Source organism: Mustela nivalis, assembly GCF_964662115.1.
Source record: "Mustela nivalis genome assembly, chromosome: X".
Classification (NCBI taxonomy): Eukaryota; Metazoa; Chordata; class Mammalia; order Carnivora; family Mustelidae; genus Mustela; species Mustela nivalis.
Window position 1 is genome coordinate 487,302 of NC_139040.1, and position 11,043 is coordinate 498,344.

Below are 11,043 nucleotides of genomic sequence, written 5' to 3' on the forward strand. Positions count from 1 at the left end.
TAACAAAGACCACCACTGCATGCTGGATTAGACTGTCTCCTGTTCCAGAAAAAACTGTAAACTTTCCCTCACTTTGTTGTGCATTGTAATGCAATGTGGAAAAATGTTTTCTTTAGCTGTATGTGAATGAGAATTTGCTTGTATTTAGTAAAATGGTTGATTATGTGACTGTGAGATTTCAAGTGTGTGTTGTAGCTATTTCCACTGGAGGGTATCAATGAGGTAGGACACACACCACACAAGCAGTGTTCACCGGCATCTCAAAGCGAGAACAAGAATGTAATTTTTGAAAGATATAATCATCACTTTGAAAGTCACAAAGCCCTCACTACTGCCTGACAATCCCTTACCACTTTTGGAAAAGTTGGTTCTATCAAGCCTAAAGTTGAATGGCTGCAATTTTTAGTCAGGGAGCTTAATTAGGACACCAGGGAGCTGATGGCAACTATTGTCATCCCTGGAAAGTGCTCTGTTCCCCAGGCTAGATTGCCTTAGCTGTTTCTGGCCCTACTGTATGGGTTAGATTTACTGTATGGGTTATGTTATGCTTTTTTTGGTCAAGATCCCTTGGAGGGTGGGGCCCAGATTAGAACAGTGCCTCGGGTTTACAGTATATATTTAGGGGAGAGAGAGGAAAAATAGGAAAGATGTTTGATGCTTGAGCCTGGGCACACGAAGGCTGTATCATTTTATCATTTATAGAGTCATGAGTGAAGGAGGGAAGGTAGAAGGGAAAACTAGCACTTAATATAGTCCATCATTCCATTCTCCTTAAAATTGTCCCTAAAATCCCCAGGGCCTGTTCATCTTTTCTTCAGTGAATTTCTTTGGTGGCTTTATTCAGTCCCACGGCTGTAAATACCACATGTAAGTCAATGAATTCTGAATGTAGACCTCCAGCTGGTCTCTGTCCCATGGATTCCAGACCTTTACAACCAACTGCCTGCCCAGTATCTCCATTTGAAAGTCTGTTAGGCACCAGAAATCTAACATGTTCTAAACCAAGCTCCTAATTTTCCTCCCCAAATTTGTTCTTCCCATAACCTGTCCTCCCTCAGTATATGGCAAGTTTGTCCTGTGCACTTTTTTGGAAAACCTTGGAGTTGTCCTTGACTCCTCTTTTTCATAGTCCATGTTGCATGTATCTGCTTATGCTGGCTCTGCCTTAAACGTAACCAGAATCTGACTCTTTGGGGAGATGTTGAAATGTTCTTCAAATGCACCAAGCACATTCACACCTCAGGGCCTTTGTACTTGCTCGTTACTGTATCTTTACTGGAATTCCTTTTCTTGAGATAACTGTCTGGATTTCTCCCTCACCTCCATCAAGTTCTGAAACCAACAGCCTCCAAAATCAGCAAGCAGCTTCCCAGTTCTAGAAGTTGTTCTTGACAGTTCAACACAGAGTGTAATTCTATAGTCTTCCTGAGGAACAATAAAGTTTCAGGTGTCTGGTAAAGGGCAAAGAAACATACTTAGAAGGAGAGAATGGAAAACCTGGGGAGTCTAGTTTCACTGGAAGGAGTGGACAGTAGTATCACAATGTAGCAGTGGATTCAGAAAGATTATGACTAAAATATATTCATGGGATTCAAGGGAGCAGGAAGTCATGAGTGGCCTTTCTCAGCATAGCATCTGGATACCAACCCCTTAGGAAACTGTTGTTCTCAGTTCTGCTGGAGGTCCAACTCTTTTCTTTCTTCAATTCTTTTCTTGCTCTCCATTCTCTCCTCTACCTAGACAATCTTACCTTTGCTCATAACTCCAGTTACTGTCTTTGCATTGAGGACTCCCAAATAGAGGACTCCAGCCCATTCTGAGCATTGTAACAATATAGCCTACTTGCCTACTAAACCCATACACAAATTCCTTATACTCAACATATCCAATATGAAATCAGTATCTGTCAGACTGTGTTCCTTCCACCCCAATATTTCTCATCACCATAAATGACACCACCATCCATCCATATGTTCAACACAGAAACTTAGCAGTTACCCTTAATCCCTCACTTCTCCTTGCCCCCCACAACAGATCCACCATCAGGCACTCTCAGCTCTATCTTCGAAATATATCTATCTCCATTGCTAGAACCTTCATCCAGGCTTCTACCAACTCTTTCCTGAACTACTTCAATATCTTCCTAAGTGCTCACCTTATTTTCTGTTCTTATTCCCAAAATACAACCTCAACATAACAGCCAGAATGGTCCTTTCAAAACAGAAAACAGATCAAGTCATTCTCCTGTTTACAACCCACCAAGGGTTTCTCAGCACATTTAGAAAAAAATCCAAATAAACCTTTTCTTTCTTAACATGGCTACAAAGACCTTGCATGATCTGGCCTCGGCCTACTTCTCCCGTTGTAAGTTCCACAAACATAAGAATCCTATTCATCTTGCTCACCATTGTTTCTGCAAACTCCAACATATATATATGCTTGAATGACTCATAAATACTAGAATGAATGCTTGTTTTATTGCCCTACTTTAGTTCAATGACCTTGACTACTACTTCACTCCATAAACACACACATGGCCCTATCCTGAAGCATGACTAAATTTTATACAGCCTCTGAAACCCAGGAACCCAACCCTTATGGTGTCTGTCAGCTGCATTCAAGTCATTAGCTTCTAAAGAAAATGATTTTAAAGTTTGGTCTATTTCCTTTTAGACTTTTTATTTATTTAATGTTATGTAATGTTATTTATATAGTGGTTAAGAGTATGGATTTTGAGTAAAACCAACATGGGTTCAAATTCTGAATCTACCAGTTAATATACATGTGATTCAACTTCTCAGAGTCTCACTTTACACATATATTAAATTGGACAATAATAATATTCACCTCAAAGAATTGTGAGGATGAGATGAGATAATCCATGTAAAGTACTTAACGCTTGGTAAATGTCACAGAGTAAACATATTCACAAAATGCTTGGGATTTGTTATGTGTTTGCATCTATATGAATCTTTTTCATAAATGATAACACATACTGTGATGTTATCTTTTGCAGACATCCAGTATATTTTTTGTAAATACCTATGAAGGCAGGAACTGTCCATTTTTCCCTATTATTGTATCGCTACAGTCCGTTAGTGCCTGGTACATGTTTGCTGAATGCAATCAGGAAAAGAGCTGACATACTGAAGATGACAGACGTAGAAGAAATCTGGATCTTTGATGATGGCAGTGAGCTACAGATTTAATTACCCTTAGAGCTACTCTATCTTAAGATTCCATATTCCATGAGATAATGAATCACTTTTTAGTTTATGCCATTTTTCTCTGCTTGTAGCTGAAAATCTCCACATTGATACAACAGCATTATACTGTGTGCACAATCAGCTATTTAATTCTCACTGGTGGATATTAGGTTATGTACAATTATCTGCTGCTACAAAGCGATTCTATAATGTATATATATCTTTGTGTATGTATATATATCAAGTCAAAATCATAAAAGTAGAATTTATGAAACAAAGAATATACCCATTTAAAACTTTGATAAAATCAATCAGATTGCTCTCTAGTGAGGTTTTACTGAATGCCCATGAACAGTGTGTAATAATATCTCTAATGAGTATTATTTCTTTAAGATTTTTTATTTACTTATTTGAGAGAGAGAGCATAAGCGGGGGATGAAGCACAGAGGCAGAGGGAGAAGCAGGCTCCCTAATGAGCGGGGAGCCCGATGCGTGGCTCCACCCCAGGACCCTAGGATCATGACCCTAGCCGAAGGCAGATGCTTAACAACTGAGTCACTCAGGCGCCCCTATAATGAGTATTATTGCCAATCTTTGAACTCTGCAGATCTGAGAGAATATATATTTTAAATTTGCATGTATTTGGTGATTGGTTTTCTGTTGCTTGCAGCTGAATATAGTACTGATAAAAAAGTGCTGGTTTTTCTCTTATTAATTAGTAAGATTTCCTTACATATGGAAATCAATTTTTTATCCACCATATATGTTACAACATTTTTTCATGCTGGGGACACCTGGGTGGCTCAGTGGGTTAAGCCTCTGCCCTCGACTCAGCTCATGATCTCAGGGTCCTGGGATGGAGCCCCGCAGCGGGCTCTCAGCTCGGCAGGAAGCCTGCTTCCTCCTCTCTCTCTCTGCCTGCCTCTCTGCCTACTTGTCATCTCTGTCAAATAAACAAACAAAATCTTTTTTAAAAATTTAAAGAACAATTATTTTTGTCACATTTTTCTGACTTTTAATTCTATGGTGTTTGGTATTACATAACTCTTTAATATCTAATAGATAACATCATTATTTAATAATCATATTTTACTTAATCATCATTTCACATGTTGTCTACAAGAAACAAAACAGTTGTCTCAAAGTTGGGAAACCAGGTGGCTGGGAACAAAGTGCAAAGAAAACTCAATGTCTGTTGGAAAACATTTTATTACTTTTGACTTTGGTACCATGTACTTTTTTTTTTAATATATAGCCTGGTCTCTTGAGGTTTTATGTCCAAAGTGTCAGTTTAAGATAGGCCTTCTGCACCCAAATACTAGAAAACCATTTTCCGACAATTTGCCATAATCCCTTTCCGGTTCCTTTAGGAACTGACTTATGGATAGGATGTGGAGATAGGGATAACAACTATTTTTCCCAAATGACTGGCTATTTACTCACCACTGTCCATAGCATACTTCATTGTTTTTTCAATGGTTGGAAATTTTACTCTTCAAATATTGAATTGTCATATATACATGAGTTTGTTTTTGCCTCCCGTTTTATAGTTCATTAAATTGTTTGCTTATGAAGGTCCCACTACTGTGTTGTTGTAGCTGGCTAATTACACAGTATATTTTTTTAAGATTTTATTTATCTATGTGTCAAAGAGAGAGAGAGCACAAGCAGTGGGAGCAGCAGGCAGAGGGAGAAGAAGCGGGCTCCCCACTGAGCAAGGAGCGCAATGCGGGACTCGATCCCAGGACCCCGGGATCATGACCTGAGCCAAAGGCAGCCACTTCACCGACTGAGCCACTCAGGCTTCCCATCCACGGTGTATGTTTATTATCCTTTTTCCCTTCAAAATTTTCTTTGATATTCCCATGGAGTACAGTACAACTTAAGAATAAATGTGCCAATTTCTTTCCCATTCATCTGATGAAAAAGCCAGACACAGAAAGAAAACAACTGCATGACCTCGTTTATATGTGGAATATAAACAAACACACAGAAGCAGAATGCGTAGGTTGTGGGGACACACTGTACAGCATGAGGTCTCTAGTCATTGATAGTAGACTGGCAATGTGCTATGAAACTAGATTTCAATTGCTCACCATGCACACTTAAAGGCTTTAGCTATTGTCTGTTTATTCCTAGATATTTTATAATATTGATAGATTATAAATGATATTTATATTTTATTTGAATGGGTTTTCTCATTACATGTTCTAATTGGTCATTGCCAGTGTGTAGGACATCTGTGGATACATGTATGTTTACACCTTGTATCTAGACACCAGACTAAACTTTATTACTTCAGGCTTTCAATTGATCTCTTCTGAAGTTTTCTAGGTAGACACTGTAATCTACAAATAATGATAATTTTCTCTCTTCCTTTTGAATATTTATATCACTTCTTCTTTTCACACTGGCTAGAATATGGATTAAATGCTTCTAGCATTTTTTAACCTTAAATTGCCTTGATTAGGTTATAGAACTTTTCACTACATTACTATTTTACTAAGACCTTTTACAAAGAATGTATGTTGAGTTTTTCTTTTTTTTTTAAAGATTTTATTTATTTATTTGATAGAGATCTCAAGTAGGAGGAGAGGCAGGCAGAGAGAGAGAGAGGAGGAAGCAGGCTCCTCACTGAGCAGAGACCCCAATGCAGAGCTCGATCCCAGAACCCTGGGATCATGACCTGGGCCGAGGGCAGAGACTTAACCCACTGAGCCACCCAGGTGCCCCAACATGTTGAGTTTTTCAAATGTCTTTCTTATACCCATTGAGATAATCAAATGTGTTTTTCCTTAACTTATTATTGTAATTAACTGTATTAGTAAATCTGTTTAACCATATTTCTTTACATTCTTGGAATAAACTGTACTTATTCATGGTACATTTTTTAAATGGCTTAATTTACTAATATTTTATTAGTAAGTAATATAGATCTTTGTGTCTCTATTCCTGTTTGAGATTGGTTCATAACAGTATTTCTAAAAATTCCACAGTGGCACCATGGTTATTCTGGCCTCATGAAATCATGAAATAGATGAAAGTAACATCTAGAATAGTTAAATAACAGAGCAATCTGCTGCCTGAAATTTTGATAGAACTCACCCATAAAAGCTTTGGGGTCCAGCATCTATCTTCTTTCCTATCTTCTTTCCTTCCTTCCTGCATCTAGCTTCCTTCCCTTTGTAGATGTTAAACAATCCTTCCCATTTATTTCAGGGTTATGGTTAGATTCACTTTTAAGCCATTAGAGAGTTTCATTGTTCACATATATTCCTTGTCCTTCCCTGGAATAGGGTTAGGGTTAGGGTTAACCCTCCTATAATCTAGGCTTGATCATGTGACCAGCAGTGACCTAGCTAGAACCTTATTCATCAGCTTGGATTCCAGAGTGCAGTGAGCATGGAGAAGAGCCACCCCGACCTGTTAGTAGACATGCGGCACAGGGACTGGGAATGACTACCACAGTAGCACAGAGCTTACATCCTGGGGAGTAAATTTTGCTAGTTTATATTTCCCTTGAAAGTTATCCATTCCATCTAAATTTTCAAATATATTGGCATACAGCTGTACTTAGTATAACTTTAAAAACCTCTGTATTGGTTCATAGAAACCTCTCACTTATGATGCTTTATGTTTATGGGCTTTTTTGTTTTATTTTTATAATTCACAGTTGTTAGAGGCTTGTCTACTTTTATTGGTATTTTCAAAGAACCAGTTCTTGGTTTTATCAATTTTGCTTGTTCTGCTTTCTAATATTTTATTTTTCACGTTATCTACATAAACTTATACTTTGTCTCTTTTCATGTGAATATTTCTCTGGTATTTCACATGCTAAGTAATTTTTAAATGTACTCTGAACATTTTAAATATTATGCAATTCTGGGTCTTAACTTCTATGGAGAATGTTGGTATTTTTGTTTTAGCTGAGAATTTCTCTGGATAAGTTCGGGTCACGTGGCCCATCCTGTCCTCTGTGTGCTGTCATTCCAATGGCAGTTCAGTTTGCAAAGCTTTTGCTGAGCTACTTGGATCTTTCCTGTGCTCGTGCACTACACAGTAGCCAGTCCAGAAACTAGGCAGTAGTCTATCATTTTGTTCAGTTCTTCGGTATGCTGAATAGGAACACATATGAACTCAGAAGCTTGCAACCAGCACTGGGGCCACTTTCCCAAGCTCCTCCCTCTCTCCAGTTCCCAGAGGCTTCCTTTTCCTGGCTTCAACCAGAAATCCCAACCAAGCTGCGGCAGAATGGTTTGAGACTGTGATTAGGAAGGGGAGGAAGTGACTGGTAATGATAAGGTCACAGGTGTGCCTGTGGGAATAAGTGGCTAAGGAATGCTCTGGGAGAAGGACAAGATCACTTGACCTTAATTGATGGAAGCAGCAAAGTTAGTGTGCTGGACATTTGGCTTTTTATTCTGAGTCTAGCATCTTGGGCTCATATTTTCATCTGAATTCCCTGTTTTTAAGCTTACTAGTGTTCTCACTGCATTAAATCCTAAATGACCTATAATTCTAGTGTCTATTTTTTTACCTCAAAGTTATTTCAGTGTTTAATTTTAAAATGTTTCAGATTTATTAGATTATTAATTTCTAACTTCTGAGTTAGGACTAGAAAATGCGGCCCAGAGGATTTGCCTGTAAGTGACTGAGAATAGTGTATTAAGACTCCCACTAATGTTTTGCCCCATTTTTTCTTGAATTTCTAACACTTTATATATTTTGATATATTAGATACACATTCACAAAGCTTTCATCTCTGTCATAAATGGTACCCTCACTGGTGCAACATGATCTTAAAAATTGATTAAATCAATGTGACCATGTATCTAACTTATCAAAATACATCACTTGTGATGTGATTCTTTGAAACCCAAAATATAGAAATATTAAGCACCAAAACGAAAGATGTTAACAAAGGAGAGTTTTTACTCCACTAGAAGGCCCAAAATTTGATTCCTTAAAATGTCCTTTGCCATCTCCTTTGAAGTGTTCAAAACACTTTTTTAAAAAGTATGTTACTCTGGGGGCACCTGGGTGGCTCAGTGGGTTGAGCCTCTGCCTTCGGCTCAGGTCATGATCTCAGGGTCCTGGGATCTAGTTCTGCATCGGGCCCTCTGCTCGGTGGGGAACCTGCTTCCCCGCCCCCCACCTGCCCCTCTGCTTACTTGTAATCTATGTCAAATAAATAAATAAAATCTTTTTTAAAAAGTATGTTACTGTGAAATACTTTACTTACATTAATTACAATTTCATAGAAATATTTTCTGGGGTGGAAATAAGACGGAAGAAGGAGGCAGGTTAACAAAAAATGTTCATAATATGGATACAGTTAGTGACATAACCAATGTTCAGTATTTCAGTATATTGCTCCACTTAAGTACTCAAATATTAGTATTTGTTTTCATTATTCGGTAATAGTTTTGATAATTTTGTATCATGACACATGCAGAGTTACACATGAAAACTTGGAACTGTATAAAGGCACACTGACCATATTTCTTCCCTTTTAAAAGCCCTTCCAAGCTGTATTATTACCTACTTTCAAAATGCCCCTTTCCTTGGTTACTTCCATGGTTGAGCCATTTTCCTTACAGTTATATCTTGATTTCTCCCAGAAACAGATTGGACATCTACTTTCAGAAGTGCCTATGATAGCCAACTTTCACCTGTGGGATAGGTACAGGGCCACAAAGAGGGGTATGATAGGGAACAGGGAAGAAAGGAAGAGCTTCCAGGCTTAGGTCCCAGCTTGCCTGCCTCTGTCTATCCCCAAGCCCAATTTCCTTGCTCCTCCTGCCTTCTGTCAGGGTCACTGTCTTGGAACTTGACCACTCCTTCCCTAAAATAAAATGTATCCCACGCACCCACCCAGGCTTGTTTCCCTATCATGAATCCATTTCTAACCAAACACTGAGGCCAGTGTTTCAGTGGGACAGCTAGAACTGTCACTGTGCTCTGGCACTGCAACTAACAGCTATAGAAGAGTCAAACATTAAATTGAGGGTAAGGGTGAATTACAACTGAATTCTTAAGCCCCCTCTGGACTGACTGCCCAGTCCAGGCCAGACATGGCCTGAAGTAGCCAAGGATGTAATTTTTGGTTGTTGTCCAGGATGTACTGATGAAAAGGAAGAGACTGTTATCTGCTGACCTTTTCATTTTTAATTTTTGTATTTTTTACTCTCCAGAATGCACAGGTTTGATCTGGGGAAAATAAGCTGGTTCATATTAAGATGGGTTTACTCAAGCAGCTGAAAGATCTAGGAGAAATCTATCTGGTCACTCCTAACTCCAAATGAAGTATCCCCAAAAGACAAATGGTTGTCACACAACCAACTCAACATAAAATTATTTGAAAACCATGACCAAGAGGCATGATCCTTTGTAAACAAACTGCTCAGATATACCGCGCACACCAGGTCCATCTTTTCCGTTTGATGTGGCTGACATCAGACAAGAGAGAAGGAACAAACAAAAATAAATTCTTTGCCTGAACTCTGAGGCACAGCCCGTACCTAAGGGTTCATGAGCACACAGAATCCTGGGCCACCTGCCACTACTAACTCGACAAGAAGAGCAGTTCTGTGCACAACCAAGTTCAAACACTTCAAGTTTCAAACTTCCCTCTCACAAGTGGTCATGTAAGCAGTACTCTCCCTGGATCTAGAAGAGTATCAATATACAGAAAATATAATTAGTAAGCAGGCCCATCAATTCTATGATGCTGACTGTAGTTATACAGCTCCCCCCAAAAAAAGGGTAAAAAAGAAAATTTTATCAACTAGTTTTGGCCACAAGACTGAAAAAGCTACTCATTAATGAGTTTATAGTTTTGCTGTATTTATGGCATCACTTGGTTTGGGGTCAAGGAGAAAAAAAGCTCTCCAGGAGTGCCTGGGTGGCTCAGTGGGTTAAGCCTCTGCCTTCAGCTCAGGTCGTGATCTCAGTGTCCTGGAATTGAGCCCCACATCAGGCTCTCTGCTTGGCAGGGAGCCTACTTCCTCCTCTCTCTGCCTGCCTCTCTGCCTACTTGTGATCTCTGTGTGTGTCAAATAAATAAATAAATTTTTTTTAAAAATTAAAAAATCAAATAAATTTTTAAAAAAGCTCTCCAATCCATCACATAATTGTAAAACTTTGGAGGCTACGTGATGGTCTTAATCTCACCTAATCCAGACAGAAATGCCTCCATCCTGCCCTTTAAAATATCTGAACTATTACTACCTTTTCCACAGAGGCAGTCATTAGCCAGGAGCCTTATAAAATGAAGTAAGTCACTGCCAAAAACTGGAACCATAACTATGAAAGACCCAAGGGGCTGTGAGCAAGAGGAGTTTGGAGAACTGGCCTTGGATTAGCTTTCTAGCTTGGCTCCCCTGGAAACCTGATGAAAGTGGACCATCAGCTGTGTGGCCAGGTGAGCCTGCTTCTTGGAAACTGCCTGGGTGGCACCTTGTGTCTGAGGTGAGAGCCGAGAGGGCTGCGAGTGAACGTATAATGTCCGTCCTGTTGCTGGGCCCTGTCCCTGGCGAAGATGGGGATGCTACACACAGGGGACTGTTCTAAGAGGGAGTGGTTGGTCTCTTATGGCTCCTAGGTCGGGGTGGCTCCTGCACCTATCTGTGTGGTCTGTGGGGAATGTTGCAAGAATTCCCACAGAAGACTCATGCCTAAAGCCAACCCCTGGCATGCTGTCTTACTGCCCTGTGTCCTTCAGAGTAAACTGGTGTCAGACATAGCCCATCCAGGGCTTAGAGTTTAAGCATATAGTTAAACCCAACGCCAGCTACACCAGGCATTGCACACACACTCAGCCAACATCTTGAGAAAA